Here is an 18,267-nt window from a genome sequence, read left to right on the forward strand (position 1 = left end):
TAGTGTCTTCTTCCCTGAGTCAGGAGGTGGCTAGTCTGTGTGAAACCTGAGGGTGGTCTGTGTTCTATCACAACATTGTCTGTGGGGTGACGGGGAAGCCCCAGCCCTAGCTCCACAGCCACAAGGACCTGCCCTTTTCCTCCAGGGCTGTAGCCATCGACAGAGTGGCCAGCCCTTGTGCCCGAGGTGCTGTGCCCTCACTCACGCACAGCCCACTGCTCCCCTCTGGGCTGGGGCTTTTACTCGGGAGCCTTCCTGAGTCAGCCAGGCGGCTGCTAGGCCTCAGCCTCTGCAGTAGAAGCAGAGTTTCTGGTCAGCTTCAGTGGCTGGCTGCCTTGGCCCTGGCTGCCCAGCAGGACCTAGATTTAGGTGCTTCTCAAATTCGGGTACCACATACTGCAAGGGCCTCTGTCGTTTAAAGACTTCACCTTGACCACATGGAGGCCATGATGAGTCTGGGATGGAGGTTGTAGCCAGGACACCTCTGGATCTGCTGGGGGACAGCTCTGGAGAGACAGAGAGGGACACAATCATCAAGACAGCACGTGTCTGAGACTGGGTGAGGTTGCAAATCATCAGGAGGTGAGAGCAGGCAAGCAAGGTGGTGACAGGGAGGGCTCAAGCCCCTGCCCGCCCCCAAGTGCAACAGAAGTCTCTGGGTGGGGTAGGGGAGAGGGGAATATGAAGGTCTTACTATCTGAGTACAGAGGGAAAGAGAGTGTGGGTGGGCCACAGGGGCAGATGAGGTAAAAGAGGCAGCCTATTGCCCCACCCCACGGCCCTCAGAATACAGGCCTCCCAACTTGGGCTGGTTGCAGATGGACGAAGTGTAAGCTCAGTGTAAGCTCAGTACTCTAGCTATAAGGGCCCTGACTTAGCATGGCCCCAGTGTCCTCCAGCCTTGGTTTCCTCTGACCCCTGCCTGATGAGAGACCCATGGGGGGGAGGGGAGCCTTTCTGAGTGTGAGGGACTGTTAAGGTGACTGGGGTCTAAGGTGGGCTCAGTACACCTCAGGCCACATCAAGGCCTCGTGTGACGCCTATGGGGAGCCTCAGATAGGGGTTTGAGCACGCCATGCCCAGGAGAGTCAGGAGGAAGGGATTCATGAGGAGGTGGCACAGTCCAGAAGCCTGTCCACTGAGGCGGGACCCATAAAAGCCTGGGTAGGTCCCTCAGGAGCAGAAAGTGGGCTGTGAGGCACCACCCACCCAGAAGGGACCCTCTTGTAGGCATCTAGGGCTCCACAGACCCCTTCTCTACAGCAGGCCTGTCGGGGAATGCCACAGGGACAAACCTGACTGGAACTTCCAGCCAAGGTAGGGTGGTGTTGGGGGGTATGGGTCTAACAGCAAACAATAAATGCCAAGAAGGAAAAGCGAGGACCCAGAGAAAAGGTATTAATGGGTGGCTTGGACAGGATACTCTAGGAACAGAAAGACAGAACTGCCTACGAGGCCTCACTACAAGAGGGAAGGAAAGGACAGGTGAAGAGGTGCAGAGGCCTTGGAGTGGAAAATGAGGGTGTCCTCCCCTGGCAGCAGGTCTCCCCTTCAGGTGCCAGAGAGGACACTATACTCTGGCCTGGGACAGTGTGCCTTGGCACCCATTTGGCTCTTGTGTTTTCCAGGAATGCTACCAAAATATTTCAGGCTGGGCCCTTGGACCTTCCCATTGGTGTCTGGGAGGGTTCTCTCATCAGAAGGGGGCTCTGTGAAACGTTAGACATGTTGGGGATGACCCCAGGTGACAAAGCTTCCACCTGGAGCCCCCACCGTGCTGTGGAAGAAGCCAAAAGTGGATAAGCCCACAAGACCTGTAGGGTCTGCCAGTGCCCGCAGCCACATGGAGTGGGAACAAGCCATCCACCAACTCCTGTCCCAGCCGAACCCCCAAGCAGGATGAGTGTTGCTGCTAGGAGTGGACGTGTTTGGGGGCAGGCATCATGCAGCCCCTACCCTGGATCCTGGATGGTGATGACAGAAAGTAGATTCTAATGCCACGGGCACCACTGAGCACTGGCCTGGAGCTGAGACTGGAGGCCACGGGGCAAGGACTGGACAGAACTGCTTTGGCTGTGGTTCCTGGTCCCACCAGCCAGAAAGGAGACTGAGAAGGAATTCTGAGAATCTGCGGGGAGATGAAAAAGGAGCAGGAAGGGAGGAGGGACTCCTCGCCTGCCCGGCTCTCTGACGGGTGGTGCACACTGTTCTTCTTTCTGCTTTCCTGGTCAACAGACAAAGTGTGTGTTAAGTTTATGCCAGAAAAAACAACTTTTAACCCTTAACAGTTCCCCACCCTCAGGCTAAGGCCACATTTTTTAGTTTCTGCTGACCACTGTGGCTGCAGCCATTCCCAGGTCCCACCCAGGGGCCACCTGGGCTTCCCACGCTCTCTTGCCAGCATCCAGATGCAAAGATGAGAGGTCCTGCCTTGGAGTAAAGGGCAATGAAGGCAAGGACACACAGCCAGGGCCAGGCATTCTCAGTGGGCAGATCAGTAAGTGATAGCACACACCACCATCGAGGTCTCATGTGTGTGCCGGCCCCTAGCAAGGGCCTCTGTGACTCTGGCTCCTGAGTGTGGCTCCTGCAGAGAGCAGGGCCGGGTGGGACAGGCACCTCGCTTTCTCACGGGCATCATCACAGCCCTGGCCCTCTGACGCCTGATGCTGAAGGAGGGAGGTGGGTGTGCAGGGTATGTTCGCAGCCCTGGGAGGAGCCTGGGCAAGCCATGAGTGCCCCATCTCCTGTCCTCCCAGGCTGGTAGGCAGTGGTTCGGCTGCAGCCCTACCAGCTAGTGAGCCCTGAAGCCAGGAGAAGGGAAGAGGCTCATGTTCTGGCCCAACAGCCTGTCCCCAGTGAGCAGGCGCAGGCTCTACGGGGAAAGCCTGCCCAACAGGTGAGAACAGGTATTGCAGCCTCAGGAGGAATCTCCACAAGGAGGAAGGGCCCTGGGAAGGCTGAGGCCCTGGGAAGGCTGTGAAGAGGAGGGAGAACAAAGTAGGTATCCCTGTCTGGCATTTGGAGGTCCCCAAGTTTCCCTCTCCTTGGCAATGCTGACTTCCTCTCAAACCCTGGAGGAAGTAATTATCCTGACCAACCAGCACCTCCTCCTGCAGGAACCCATAACAGCTTTGCCTTAAAGTGTCTGTCCACCATTGAGGATGCAGGGAGAGTCCGCAATGCTAGGGTCCTGGGAGCTGGACCAACCTTAGGAGACAGGGTCCAAGCTGGAGCACGTAGGGGGTTCCCAAGTGACCCTTTCAGACATGGTTCAGGGGCCCACCAGCCTCTCCACAACCCAGCTCCTAGTTCTCAAACATTTAGGCTCAAGAAACAGCAAACAAACACAAAACACAAAACAAGGCACCAATGGGTCTCCTGGAGCTTCTTGGCATGTTTCTCTTGAACCTTAGAAAACCAAATTGTGCCTCTGAAATGTGGCTTGTTCAGGGGGGTTTTCTGTGTAAGAAGGGAAGCAGGTGTGGGAGGAGGCCACAGTCTAGAGGCACAGGACAGGTGCAACCCAGAGAGGCGGGGAGCTCAGACGTGTGGACCAGTCTCACACAGACCCAAGACTCACTCTCTGTGGGAGTCCCAGGAGCTTGGAACGGAGAGGACCTAGGGGCTTGGTGGAAAAGGACAAGGGAGCTCCAAGGACGGGGAAGCCTGACAGAAGGAAAAGGCACAGCAGAGAGGCTGCAACCAGCTTCTCCAGGATGGTGGCCTTGCTGCCCTGGAGCCCTTACAACTCAAAGGCCCAGAGGCCAGCTGGTAACCAGTGTTCAGGTGTTCAAATGGTGGCCCCCGTCGGCCCCTTACCTTCACCTGTCGTGCTGTGCGACCCTCTGGGTCATGAGGCTCCCAATGCTCTCAGATGGACCACAGTGTTGGGACTCAGGCAGTTCCCTAACTTGCCTCCCCTCTCCCAAATGCAGGTGCATTGGCCATCTTTGCCACAGCCATTCTTTGCTCCAGTGGCCATGAACTGGTCAGAAGACCTGGTCCCCAGCACCCCAGTTAGGGCCTGAAGCCCACACTCCATGGCCCCTTAGACCTGGGGTCTCTATGTCCTCCAGTCTTAGCCACCTTTCCCAGGAGGAGCTCTGCAGGTGGAGGTGGCCACACAGGATCTGTAGGAAAGGAGAGTCCAATGGGACTCAGGAGCTCTATTCCTGGGCAGCTTCAGCTCTGGGGCATGGCCAGCCAGGATGGCACAGTCTAGCTGTGTCCTAGGACCTCATTTCTGACTTTCCATCTGAGGGCCTATTCCAACAGGCAGGAATCTTCTCCCTAAGTGTGCCTGGGGCAGCCACCTGCACCAGACCCCTCCAAGACTCTCACTGGACAAAGGCACCAGGATCTAGCTCCTCCCACCCCAGCCCAGTCTCTTTCCCAGGAGCAGGGCCTGGACAAGTTATTAGCAAAGGTCAAGGACAAAGCATGCTTGTTGAAGTTTCTCCTGGGCATCCTCCTCCATTCATCTGCTCAGGTGTTCGTTTGTTCACTAAATGGCTCATTCACTCAAACCCATGCCAGGCTCCAGGAGCTCAGACCCAAACCAGCCCAGAGGGCCCACAGTCAGGCACATAAGCAAGGAGCAGAAGGGAAGAAGAAGCAACATCCAGGGGCCTGTCAGTGTCCAGGGCAAGCATCCAGCCCTTTCTCCCGGAGTTAGGGCTGGTAACCCAGGCAAGAGGGTATGTGAGATGGGCTTTGTAATGTAAATAAGAGTGCACAAAGCAAGAAGGATGTTCTGGGCAGTTGGGGGACGTGAAAGAGGGTGGTGCTCAGGGACCAGAGGTTCTGGGGTCCTGTGTCTGAAGCCTGAGCCTGAGAGAGAAGCGCAGACAGACTGAGGATCAGGTGGGCAAAAACAGTGCCTGACAGTAGCAAGAAGGATCAAGTTTATCCGTGAAGGCTGAGACAGTAGCACCCCTCCTGTTCTTCCCCCAGAGTTGTGGCCCCTTACCCACTCCTACCCCCCACCGCCCAGGCCTCTGCATAGCTTACAGGGGACACAGAGACCTTGCGCCACACACCTGTTCACTGGGGGTCCTTAGGCCTTTGGGGAATCCTCAGAGGTCCCAGAGCCCACCAAGACATTCAAGGGAGGGAGAGCGGGGAATCTGAGTTCTACATGCAAAGCCTGTGCCCTGGGCCTCCTTCACCTGCCAGGGCCTCAGTGTCCTCACCAGGGAAATGGGTGAATGAAGTCCATCCCAGGACCATGACAAAGGCCACGAGAGCCCTAGTGTGCTGTTCACCCCCTCCCTGTTTCCCCCCCCCCTGCAGGTCCATGCTGCTCAGTCAGAGGAAGTGGGCCCAGCTGAAGCCCATTTCCTTCTGTTTCTCCACTCGTCCCCCACTTACAGCAGGGCTCTGCCTTCTCCAGTGTAACTAAACCAAATCAATTTTTTTTAAGTACCGTAATTTGATTTTTAGAAACCTCCCTCATATGATGGGACTAGAAGGAATCAGAAAGGCCTGACCATGCGGGGGGGGGGGGGGGGGGGGGAGTCAGCAGTCTTCCTGGGGGCAGCACAGCCCCGGTGAGGGGAGCTTCAGCCCAGCACCCTTCCTCCTCTGGGAACCCACAGAACACAGAGTTCTCTGCCATCTCCTTCCTAGCCCTTGTCAAAAGGCTGATTCTGACCACTGGACTGTGGGGACGAAGCACCTGGTGATGCTGATGTTTAGCTCACAATCTGAGCGGTAGGGGCCGTAAAAACACATGTCCAGTCTCACTGGAGGGGGTAGAGCAGCTGCTCCAGACCAGGCTCGACCCCATCAGTGCAGGAGTTTTGGCCCTATCCTCATGGTCCAAAGATGGCTGCTGCCTGCTGAGTCTTACATTCATCACCCAGGTCAAGAGAAGGGAATGAGGACAAAGACTAGAATGGGCCAGAGGGTCTTCCTTCTTTTGTGGAAGTTTCAGCCAAGCAGGTGGGCAGGCCTCCTCCAAACACCTGCCCCTGGCCTCAGGGGCTCTATAGGAGTCTCAAAGCTCGAGAACAGGTGGATGGGACAGTGCTGCCCCTCAGTGAGTCCCAAGGAAGAACTCAGAATAATTCTGAGGTTCAGGAAAACATCCCTGAGAAAGTGACAGCTGAGTGAAGGTGTGGAGTGGGTGCTGAGGGGGATGTACCAGGCTCTTTCCTAGGGCCAAAGACTTGGCATGTGGGAGCTATAGGAGGGTGTGTGGCCTAGATTTGGGTTGTTTGAGGACTTCATCAAGTGGCCAAGAGGAAGGGGCATTCCGGGGTGGGCAGATGGAGGCCACCTGAAAGAGAGTTTGGCAAAGCCACTCACTGGGTGCCTGCAGTCATGGCAGATACCATGAGTGACACGTGCTTGATTCACCATTGAGCCATTCAGAAAGCTAGCCCCAGGATGCTGGGCTGGCACACTGGGCTGGAGGCAGCCACTGAGATCCTGAGCCACTGGAGGTAGAGCCTAGATGGAGCAAGGGGAACAAGATAGGGTCTGATCACGCAGGGCCAAAGCCCAAGGCTGGAGCAGGCAAAGGACTGAGGATGCCGCCAGTAGTGGGCACAGAAGACGCCCTTGGGGTTCTCAACCCACACAGCTCAGGGTACAGAAGGTCACAGTGCTGGACCCTGCTTTGAGACAGATGCTAAGAGGAGGACCTGCCAACTACTGACAGGTTCCAAACTATCTGCCTTACAGTGGGTAATCCTTTACTTCCTGGGCTCAAGAGTGAGGGGCTGAGAACAGGGAGAGGATAGGGGGTATATGGCTGGACTGGGGTGTGGGGTCAACCTAGAATTCTATGTCCAGCTGACCCTGCCTGGAGATCCCTTCAGTACCCCCAGCCATGAGCAGCCCCCACCTCTCAGAGCCGCCAGTGGTTCCAGGGAACAGTCCTCTAGGTCAGCTCTGCCTGCTGACCAGAGACTGCCAGCTATCCACATGGGGTGGGTGACAGATGGAAACATGGCTGTCATTCCTGCAGGCTGAGGGGCCCCTGACCTGGCTTGACCCAGGGACTCAGGGTCAGACTCACAGCAACCTAAATGATGGATGAGGGAATAGATGGATGGACCCATGAACAAATGAACAAGTAGGTGAGTAAATGAACACATTTGGGTGAGCACATGCCCTCAGCCCTTGTCCCCATGTCTCATGGATGAGAACCAGCCTTCTCTGTTCTTCACAGTTTTCTTGAGTGATTTATTCCTTTGCTCCTGGGTTCTCAGTCACTATCTCTCCTAAAACACTCTCTACTGAGGTTGGTTCATACCATGGCTGGGTCTGACATGAGTGTGATTATCTGGTCTCTTATTCTCTGCACTGCCTTTGACCAGTCACCATTGTCCATCACTTCTAACTCCTACAGAATGGGAACAGACACCTCTGACCTGAGAGAGCTCGCAGGGCAGCTGGACAGTAAGAAATGTGCACCCTGCAGAGTGGCGCCTTTTGGCCCCATTTCAATGCTAGTGACCTTCACCAGCTCCCGGTCATCCCTGTGCAGTTATGGAGCACCAACGGTGTGCACACCCATCCCCTGGGCTCACAATCTCCTGGAATCGGCCCAAATCACACAGGAACCTGGCTGGGTGTCAGCCACCTGGACGAGCAGCCCTCCTTCCTTGGGTCCTCCCTCCTAGAGCACTGGGAGAAGGTCTGGGGCCAGGTGGGGGGCAGAGATCCCACCCTCCAAGTCCCTCTCCCCTGATGTAGCCAATTGCAGTCACCTTGATATATCCAATCACAGTCATCGCCAAGGGTTTTCTCCCAGTTTTGCTGCTGGTACTCCAGGTGCTGCAACGCCTCCTTTGCTGGACCCCACTCTGGGTGGGCCTGGGCTGGTCTCAGCCCCTCCTGGCCCCCCTGGCAAGCTCTAGCTGTGCGTCTGTCAGTGAGAAGGGAATGACTTCACCCAGCCAGAATCTGGCAGCACGCACTATTTACATAAACACTTCACTACCCCCCTGCCCCTGGAACTGAGAGTGTGGAAGGTGGGTAGGGTGCCCAGCTCCCCGCCCGCTAAGTCCAGGCAGTGAGCCCAGACCACTGTCCATCTCTGGAGCTACTTCTTAGGCTACAAATTAGACCAATGATGCATCTCCTCCATGTGCAACCCCAGCTGGCAGAGTGCCAGAAGACCCGTTCCCTGGCTTTCCATGGCCAGCCCACCCTGACCCAGAAAGGTCTCCTTTTTCTGGACAGACCCATCCCACTGAGAATAGAAACATTCTCACTCAGGGGTACACTTACACCTGTAGCAGGCAATCTGGGAAGGCTGCCTGCAGGAAGTGGCAGCATCCTTGAACTTGCGTAATGGGATTACATCAGGTAGATGATAGGGTCAGGACCCAGGCAGAGTTCAGAAGCCTTAAAGCAGTTTGGGCCACAGAAAGGGAAGAGACACTGGCCACTGGGGCCAAAGCATGAGGGCACACCTAAGGAAAACAGTGGCCCCCAGCTTTCTGCATTCGAATCCTTGGAGAGAAGACTGGGTAGGGAGAGATTGCAGGGACCAGCCTCACAGGTGCAGATGCTCAGGGAGATGGTGATGCTGGGGGGTGCCCAGGGCAGAGGCTTGAAGACAACTTCGATAAAGGCACTGGCTGCCTCTGGGCCCAGTGGGTGATCCCTCACACCAGCAACCCCCTGCTCAGCAGCCACTCTCTTCTGACTCCTGGCTGCCTCCCAGACCAGGGCTTCTGAGGGTCTCAGACCAGGTTCCCTCAGTTCCAGGCCTTTGTTCCCTAGTCACCATACCAGAGGGTACAGCTCTAGGCATTCCTTCTGACACTCCTCACCCAGTGGGGCTGAGGGGCAACCTGGACCTGGGGCCCAAGGGCTAAGGCCTCCCCAGTCTTCAGCCATCCTCCTGAGATTATGAGCACTGTCGGGGGAGGGGGCCATTTTGGCTCTAGACCCTCAGGCCTCAGTTTTCTCACCCATGCCTTGAGGAGGCTAAGAAGGACCCTCCTGCAGGTCCAAAGACAGGTAGGTGAACAAAGGGCTATGTTCATCCTGGAACCTTTATGACTGCCTGGAGACAGAGGTGTGGGGCCAACACAGAAGGGAGGCCGGCATCACAGCTACTGCCCCACCAACCTGAGGAGGAAAGGGTTCCCCAGGACCCATGGGGACCCGGACAGCTATGGTCACTAGATAAAGTGAGAGCCAGTGCAGAGAGGAGCAAGGGGTAAGAGGGCCTCGGGCACTTGTTGCCACTCTGAGCCCAGGGATAGAAGCCACAGGAAAGAGGTCTAGTCCTGAACCCCCACAGGCCTCCTTCGGTGGATACCTGAGCCAAACGGGAGTGCTGTCCCAGGCATGGAAAACCAGAAAGCCCAGGAGCACGAGAGGGCTTCCCACACCCCACAGCTGCACTAGGCTGAGGTCAGCACAAGACACCCAAGCTATGTGAGGTGAGGGGAGGGCCAGCTGACCGTGCTCACCCTCCAGCTACCCAAGGCCTCTAGATCTCAGACTCTACCTGAGTGAAGTGCAGATTCAGGAAGTTAGCCTTAAAGAATCTGGACCTGGCCCTGGGGCCTGGGGGACACGACCTTGCTGTGGGGTCTGGTTTGGGTGACACAGATATGCCCTAGGGTCTGGTCTGGGACTCCTGGCGGTAATTAGAAGAACTGGTCAGTCTCGATGGCCAGCTGAGCCAGGAGTTAAGCCATTTCCAGGCCATGATCTTGGTGTGGCTGCAGGGTGACTCCCACCCTCAGGCATGGGAAGAGGCAGAACTCAACTGGCTATAAGGCAGGCTCTGCATTCCTCTTAGCTACTGGAGCATGCCTCTGCTTCATCTAAGCCTCATTTGTTCAAGGGCTTTCTTCGAGGCTGGCACCAGCCCTCCTGACATCCTGGACCTGAGATCTACGTGGCTGGGCCTTCACATGGCCTAACACTCTGGAGGTCCTGCTACCTGGACCCACAGCAGGATGTGGCAGGATATGGGGACATTCCCTTCAGGCCCAGCATAGACTGAGCCTGAGAGGCACAATTTATGTGGTTGCAGGTTTCTGCAAAGCCACATCTGCAGAGCAGGTTGAGCACTTCAAGGTCCCTCTGGTTATTGTCCAGCTTCACTCAGTTCTCTCTCAGGAACAGTCAGGTGTCTGGGGTGCACACTATCCCCTGACATGAGGGTCCAGGGTCTTAACCTCCAGAAGGGCCTGCCTGTCTTCTCTGAGCCTGCTCCACATATCAGCATGCATTGAGCACCACTGTGTGCCCTCTCAGCTGGTGGGGGAACGTAAGCAAGACCCAGCCCCCTTCCAGCTCTGCTGGTCAAGGGAATCTACCTAGCCCAACCACGGCTGCTGAAACATTCCCAGCTTGATGAGTTACATGCTTGGCAGAAATTGGACCCAGGCAGCGGCCAAGAAGACCATTTAGCCCAGACACCTACAATGAAGCCTATAGAGTCCCTGTCACCCTGGTCATGTGTTCATCACAGCAGCCCTGCAAAGCTGTCTGGCATGGAACTGCCCGCCCCCCAGAGCAATAAAAACGTCACTGGCCATGGACACCATCACCAGTGACATGACCAGTGTCCCAGCCAGCACTGGGCTTGTTCTCCTCCCCACCTGCTGTGTGGCCTTTGGGAGCGCTCACTCTCTCTGCCCTCCCCCCCACCCCGAAATTCACTCAGACACAGGCACAGGGTTGGGTGAGGGAGGAGCAAACACCTCAGAGTGCAGGACTGTGGGTCCAATGCAGACTAATGGCCACCCAGAGAAATGGTCAGGGTGACACTTGTGGTCCCTCCCAGGACCACTACCCATCCCCTGGGCAAGGACACTTTAACCACCAAGCACTAAGCCTGATTTGATGGGGCTGGATCTCCATTGCTTTCCCACAGTGGTCCAGCCCCTGAGTAACCCCACAGAGAAGGCGGTTCCCCAGCTCACATACTGGAAGCTTCCAGGCTCTGCTAAGACTGTCCTACCCTGGACACATCCATTCCCAGACCCTAGGAAGCACTGGCTCAGTAGCACTCCAGCCCAGGGCCAAAGTCCCTCGCAGCAATCTCAGCTCAAACACACACACGCTCAGAGACACTCCCCCCCCACTCTCACATATTCACATACACATACACGCACATTCACACAGACGCACACACACTTACTGACACACCCACAGTCACTCATGCACACTCACACACTCACAATCACTGACAGTTACACACACTTACATATAAGCCTTCTCCCTCACCCCCTGCCCCCAGCTATTCTCTGGGTCTGCCCAGCTGGCCCCTCTACCAGCTTCCTCTCAGACAGCCTTCAACCCCTCAGCTTCTGCACCAACTCTCACCAGGCAGGCTCATGCTAGGCTCCCAGCCCCTATGCCTCCCACCTGGCTGAGAGAAGCTCCAGCTACTCTCATCCCTAACCTGGAAGTCCTGATGCCCACCACCACCTTGCAGGAGACAGCAGCTTCAGGGTGTGGTCATGAGTCCCTCAGGCCTCATGTCCAGACTCAGAGGACACTTGCCTGTTCATCTGAAAACAGTCCAGTACAGAGTGACTGTGGGTTGTCTACTCCAAAAAGAGAGGTCCTCTAGAAGTCACCCCTGACCAGCCCACAGTACCCACTGCCCTGGCTCCCCTTCCCCCAGATTCAGTGTGGGCCAGAGGCCATGGCTCAGAGCAGCTGCACCACAAGGGGCCCTGTTCACTGCCTACCGCCCCAGCTTGGCTCTGCTCCAAATTCAGGGGCAGGAGATGCCTCTGAGGGTGGGCAGGAAGGGGCTCTAGCCTTGGGGAGGAAGCCCCACCCAAACACCTGGCCCCTTGCCGGGTCATCTCACCCCTCTCACCTCCAGCCACCTCCATCTAGCCACACCTGATGCTGCCCCCAACGAGGCTCCAGGTCCAGCCCCAGCAGTCCCTGTGCTCACTGCTTCTACGCCCTCCATGCCCACTGGTACAGTCCCTCCATGGAGACCCTTGATGCCCTGCCTCCAACAGTCCCACTGGGCCAAACCTCACCTCATCTGTCTGCACCTGAACAGCTGACCATGAGGGGTGGTCAGCAGACCCACCCTCAACATGACTCACCTATGGCTACTGGTCCTGGCTCTCTCCTGCAGGAAGGAATCCCCTCTTTTCTGCATCATCAGTTGCTCCTTCTTGTTCTCTCATTTCCACTCACCCAGAACAGGGTATGTATGGGTAGTGGGGCCACCCTCATCCATGCTCCTGTCTTTAGGGTGCCTCTATGCTGAGAGTGTACCCATGAAGTATTGTCCTGTTCCCATCTGCATGTTATTAATTTACCTGAGTGGTACTGCACTTTGATCTCTTTGGCACCAACCTTTTCCTCTAGGTCGTGTTTTTGGACCAGCTTGTGTTGCTATTGGGCTCAATCTAGGCATGTCCATTATCCCCTCCTCTCAGCCTTTCAGCTCCCTAGGGATGAGGAGGGGCCAGGTGAACAAGAGGCAGCAGCATCTGGCTTTCTGCCTCTGGAATCTTGTGTGTGCTCAAATTGTGACCAGTACAAAGACATGTGTCTTGCCCTCCAGGACAGTGATAAGGATATGGCTCTGCAGAGGGCTCTGGTGCATCCACAAACCATTTCCTGTGGGGTGGCGTGTATCCCTGGGCCCTGACCGGAGTGCCCCTGTGGGCAGACACTGGAGAGACCTCCCTCCTTGCTCCCCTGAATTAATTGGCATCAGTACCTCCGGTTTCTTCTTGTGCTCTTGTGGCGTGTCCACAGAGGTTTCCGCAAATATATCTCCTTCTATTAAGCTGATAATTTTAATGATTACATCCCTAATTTCAGCATTTGCATCTATCAGGTGCTCAACAGGTGTTTGAATAAGTGAATAAATAAATGAAGGACTCTTTTTTTTTAAAAGGCTCCTGGGCTGCATACCTCTCCGCTTTCCCACCAAGGGTCTGCACTCCTGCTCCCAGCTGACCTCTCCCCTGCCCTGGTCCCTGCCCCTACCCAAGTTCTCCATGGTTTCTCTTTACCCACCAGGTGGAGCCTCATTCTCTGCATCCCCTGAATTGCTCTGTGCATTGCTTTTCCAAATCCTGTAATTTACCAAAAAGAGTGTGTAACAGAAGTGAACTTTCTGAGAACTTGCCTGCCCCCAAATGCCTCTGTTCTGGTTTTTATGCAAACCTGGCTAGGCACAAACTTCTAGGTTGAAGAAGGCTGTCCCTGAGCTTGAAAGGTATGGTCCACTTTAGTCTAGTGCCCCCACTACTGATGATGTCAGATACCTGTCCATCCTTCTCCAGGCTCCATGTACACAGGAGTTAGGAATAATCTAGACGGCAGAGAACAAAACTTAATCAATGAGAGTTTAAGCAAACAGAAGTTCATTTGTTTTCAATCACATGGAAACATACACACACACACACACACACACACACACACACACGAAACAAAAGAGGCAATGTGGGCGTAGCTCTATGGAGTCACTAGGAAATCAAGCCTTTTCTATTTTTGTCTCTTTATCCTTCATGTGTGGTTTCCATACTCATGACCCCAGGATGGCTACTGCACGTCATTTATCATGGCCTATGTTCTAGGTCAGAAAATCGTGGAAGGGTGGAGGTGATAAGCAAAACAGGCATTCTCTTAAAAAGCTTTGCTTTTCATTAGAGAAGGGACCCTCTCCACAGCAATTCATCACCACATCTTCAAAATTGTCAGGTGATCTCTGTGGATGCAAGATAAGCAAGATGAAGTTATTTATATTTCACTTTCCATATTTTTATTTCCAATAGTTCACTTTTCTTTTTACTTTTTTTATTGATTCTATTCTTGTTTTGTATAATTTCTTTCTTTCTTTCTTTCTTTTGAGACAAAGATAGAGAGACAGGAGGCAGAAAGATGAGCAGCATCAACTCACAGTTGCGTCACTTTAGTTGTTCAGTGATTGCTTCACATATATGCCTTGACTGAGGAGCTCCAGCTGAGCCAGTGACATTTTGCTCAAGCCAGCGACCATGAGATCATGTCGATGATCCCATAATCAAGACAGCGACCCCACACTCAAGCTGGTGAGCCTGCATTCAAGCTGGCAACCCTAGGGTTTCAAACCTGGGGCCTCAGTGTCCCAGGTTGATGCTCTATCCACTGTGCCACTACCAGTCAGGCTTGTTTTGTATAATTTCTTCATAAATATGTTTAATGATTTTACTTAAAAACTTCCTTCTGTGACCTGAATTATCTCTATTTCTTCCAAAGTCATCTCTTTGTATATCTCCCAAGAACAGCCAGAGAGATTCTGTAACCACATGTCACTCTAACACCCCTGAAATCCAGAAAAGCAGGACGTCTTTACAGACTGAGAGAAGGATAGAGGAGCCATTTGGAGGGGCCTTCCAGCCATATCTGGAAAAATGTCAGCCCTCAAAGCATACCAAGAACATTGGAATAGAAACTTCTAATTGAAAAAAAAAAGACAACACATGTGTCGTTAGCAACAGTAAAAAGTTAGCGAAGGTAGGTAGGTGTTTTTGCAGAACAACAACATGTAATAACCAAAGCTGAAATGGCAGGATTCGGACATCTCCAGGAGAGTTCCTGTTGCCCATAATAGAGTAGAGGAAGAATGGCTATAGCCTTGCCCAGGACCGACCTCAGCAGCCCTGAAGGGCAAACAGTACATGCTCTATGGTCCCAGATAAGGAAACCAAAAAGAAAACAAGATATACAATGAGGTTTCTCCTCCATGCTCAATTGTCAAGTGTCATGTGGTAAGTGCCATGTCAGAGGATTCACTGACAGTGACGATGGGTGATGTGCTGGGATGGGCCAACAGCTCTCAGAGAGAGGACAAAGTAAACATGACTGAGTTAACAGCTGGTGAAATGGGCACAGGATCTGGGCTTGCTGGAGGCAGACAGTTGCCCCCCTCCTCATCAGATTGTCCTGCACAGTTGAGGGCAGAATCATATGGAGACTGCACCATGCCCCTGTGACAACATCCACACTAAGGCCCTGCCCCAAGCCTCAGCCCACTCCAGTTCCTGCCCTCCAGGTCCCAACATGACGGCACCTCCCATGCAGGCCCTGCAGCCTGTCCACCTGACTGGTATGCTGGTCCCTTTTCTCAGCCCACAGCCGTGCGGACCAGTACAGGCCTCCCACCTCCACGCCAGTATCCTGTCATCAAATCACAGCTGCTCCTATGTTCTCTGCTCTGCCCGCCCTCCTCCCCCTCCTCTCTTCTCTCCCCGCCCTCCTCTGCTCTCCCCTCCCTCTTTGTCCTCCTCTCTTTCATCCCCTCTCCCTTCCCCTCTCTTTCCCTCTTCTATCCTTCTGCCTCCTCTTTTTCTCCCTTCCCCCCTCCATCTCTCTCCTTTCCCCTCTTCTCCCTTGCTCTGGGAAGGGCCTCTGGCTACCCAGCTAATAACCACAGCAGGAGCCTCTGGGCTCCTTCTCCAGCCAGTTTCCATGGACGCGGGCCCAACACAGACATGGATGCTGCAGCTCCCCTGCCAGCCCAGGACCCCCCACAGCACAGGGTTGGTGGGCAGATGAGGTCATTGCCACAGGGGTGGTGGGGGGAGGGGTGCAGATATTTGTTTGGTCTTGTTACCATGGAAACCTGCTAGACCCCTCCTCCACTCAAAGTTTGCTGGTTCTGGGGACTAAGTTGATCCAGGCCACTAGCTCCACCTCCCACTCTGGCCTGGCCCCACCCAGAATCCAGGGCTGTCAGGGAGCAGCCAATAATGGTCAGCTCTATGTCCAAAGAGTGGGGAAAGTGAGGCCTAGAAACCAGGTAGACAAGGAGACTTGCCCCCAGACTGGGGTATCCTTCTACCTGGGAGCTTGGGTGGATTGGGCAGCCTTAAGCATGCAGCCTCATCACCCAGAACTGGGGTCCAGGCTATGTCCCACAGCTGACTTGTGCACTGGACAGCAGGCTGAGAGGAGCCCATCCAGGAAAGGAACCCCGAGGCAGTGAGCAGGGAGGGGCTCAGAGGAGCACAGTGGGAGGAGGACACAGGAGCCCAGGTTAGGAGGGAGAAGGAAGCTGGAGTAGAGCTGAGAAGCTGGGTGAGGCTGGACATCCAGGGCACTAGCACACAAGCCCAGTGCCCTGCTGCCACAGTCCCACTGGTGTGGCCTTCACCACAGCCAAGAGCCCCCAGGAGAGGTGAGAGCCACTCAGGTCATGGAACCCCCTAGCCTCCCAGCTTTCAGCCCTCCTAGGCAGCCGCCCTCTCCCATCCTTAGCACCTGCTGTGTGTGGCTTGGCTAGGCCCCACGTGGCAGCGAGCACCCCCATCCAAGGTACCGATGGTCCTAGGTCCCACAGGGTCTCACAGTGAGGTGACACAGCCTTCGCTATGTCCTACTGCTGGCCTCATATTTTCCACTCTCTCCTCTCACCCTCCTTCCCTTTCCCTTCCTCCCCTCTCCCCCCTCATTTGTTTCTCCACCTCACCCTCCATCTCTGAAGTCAGCCTGGAAAGGGCAAGCAGGATCCAGCTGAATACCTTCCTGTCTGAGACATTACCTAACATTGCCTTCTTCCTAGTCCCCCACCATCTCCTGCCTCCCGCCACCAGGCCAGGCTGGGCACCAGCCAGATTCTCCTCTGGCCACCTGTTTATGCATCCTGGGCAGCCTCCACACCTGCAAATGGTAGCCAAGCCCAATTGGCTATAAATAGCTCTGAGCAGCCTCCCAACCTGAGCCCTGAGCCCTTCAGTCTCTTCTTCTTCTTCTCCTCACCCCCATGGGGCCTCGCCAGTGAGCTGGAGGGATACCCTGTCCTCTGGAACTTCTTGAGGCCTCTTGTCTGCTCCCCTGCAGACAGGAAGCATCTTGTAGTCTCCTAGGTGTCTCTGCCCACCTGGCAGATGTGGTCTGACAAGGCAGATCTTCCCCTGGCTCAGGTGCTGGGCCAGGCCATCGGGAAATACTCAGCTAGAAGAGGCCAGAGGTGAGGCAGGACACCATGGTCACCAGGCAAGACAAGTGGCCAGAAAGGAGAGCAACAGCCCAGCACTTCAACCTCACAGTATACACACAGACACACATGCATGCAGGCACAAACACATATGTACACATATGCAGACACATGCACAACCAAGCCTACATGCACATACATGTGTGGATAGATGCATGAACCCAGCCCCCCACATGCTCACACACATGTACACACGCAGATACAGAGACACTCAAAACTAGCCAGTTACATCGGGTGGAGCCACCACACTTTGGACCCTGTGATCCAGGGAAGACCCAAGGGTCCAGAAAGAGCTGCTCAGCGAAGGGCCACGTGTCCAGACTGGAGGACGGCCGTGGTGGAGGCTCTGTACCTGCAGTCCTGCTCCCCTTGGAAGCCTGGTCCCTGTCCTCTCACACTGGGTTGGCTGCAGCTACAGTTTCAGCCACCAGTCCCAAGGAAGAATGACCTTATTCAAGCAGCCTGCTGCTCCCTGTGCCTGGGCAGCTCACAGCCCCTCCTGCCAGGCACAGAGGCCCAAGACCCCCATGCACCCCAGTGCCCAGGAGGAGACTTCTGTCTTACAATATACAATGAGAAGGAGCTGGCACCCATGCATCCCCTAAGTGATGGGATGCCCCAAGACGCCTCCCCTGCTGTGCCACTGTCGCCTATCCCTCACCTACAGAGTCCAGTGCCCAGCTGAGGGCATCACAGAGTTGCCAGGTGGTCTTTAGCCTGGCACAGGGTCTAGCGCCAGGAGGTAGCTCCTGGCCTCTTCATGGCCATGTCCATGAGCTGGAAAGAGGGTCTTCCCCTCTCTGTCTGGGCACAGAGATTAGGTTAGTAAACCCACATTTCTCTCTTGGGGACTTAGGGTGTTCACATGGGACTGGAGGTGGCAGGCAGGCAACCTCTCAGGACATGGCCTGCCACCAGTCTAGTAGGGCACATCATAGCTCTGGGAGGACACACAAGGCAGTTGAAGGAAATACAAAGGCCAGCAGGGAGGGTGGTGAGGCCCAGGGACTAGGGCCAAATGGGGGTTGTGGGTTGTACCCGGAGCACCCCAGACTCAGAGTGGGTAGACAGATGGACCAACAAACTGTTAGGGGCCCAGTGCTGTGAGGAACATGCTTCTGGGAGAGGCTTCAGACTCAGAGCAGGAGGGAGAGCAGGCATCCTGAGAGCAAGCTGAAGTCACCTCAAACACTCTTGGAGCCCTGACCAGTTTGCTCAGTGGTAAAGCATCAGCCTGGCGTGTGGATATCCTGGGTTTTATTCCTGGTCAGGGCACACAGGAGAAGCGACCATCTGCTTCTCCACCCATACCCCTCTAA

The sequence above is a fragment of the Saccopteryx leptura genome, chromosome 1, assembly GCF_036850995.1.
Source record: "Saccopteryx leptura isolate mSacLep1 chromosome 1, mSacLep1_pri_phased_curated, whole genome shotgun sequence".
In the NCBI taxonomy this organism is placed as follows: Eukaryota; Metazoa; Chordata; class Mammalia; order Chiroptera; family Emballonuridae; genus Saccopteryx; species Saccopteryx leptura.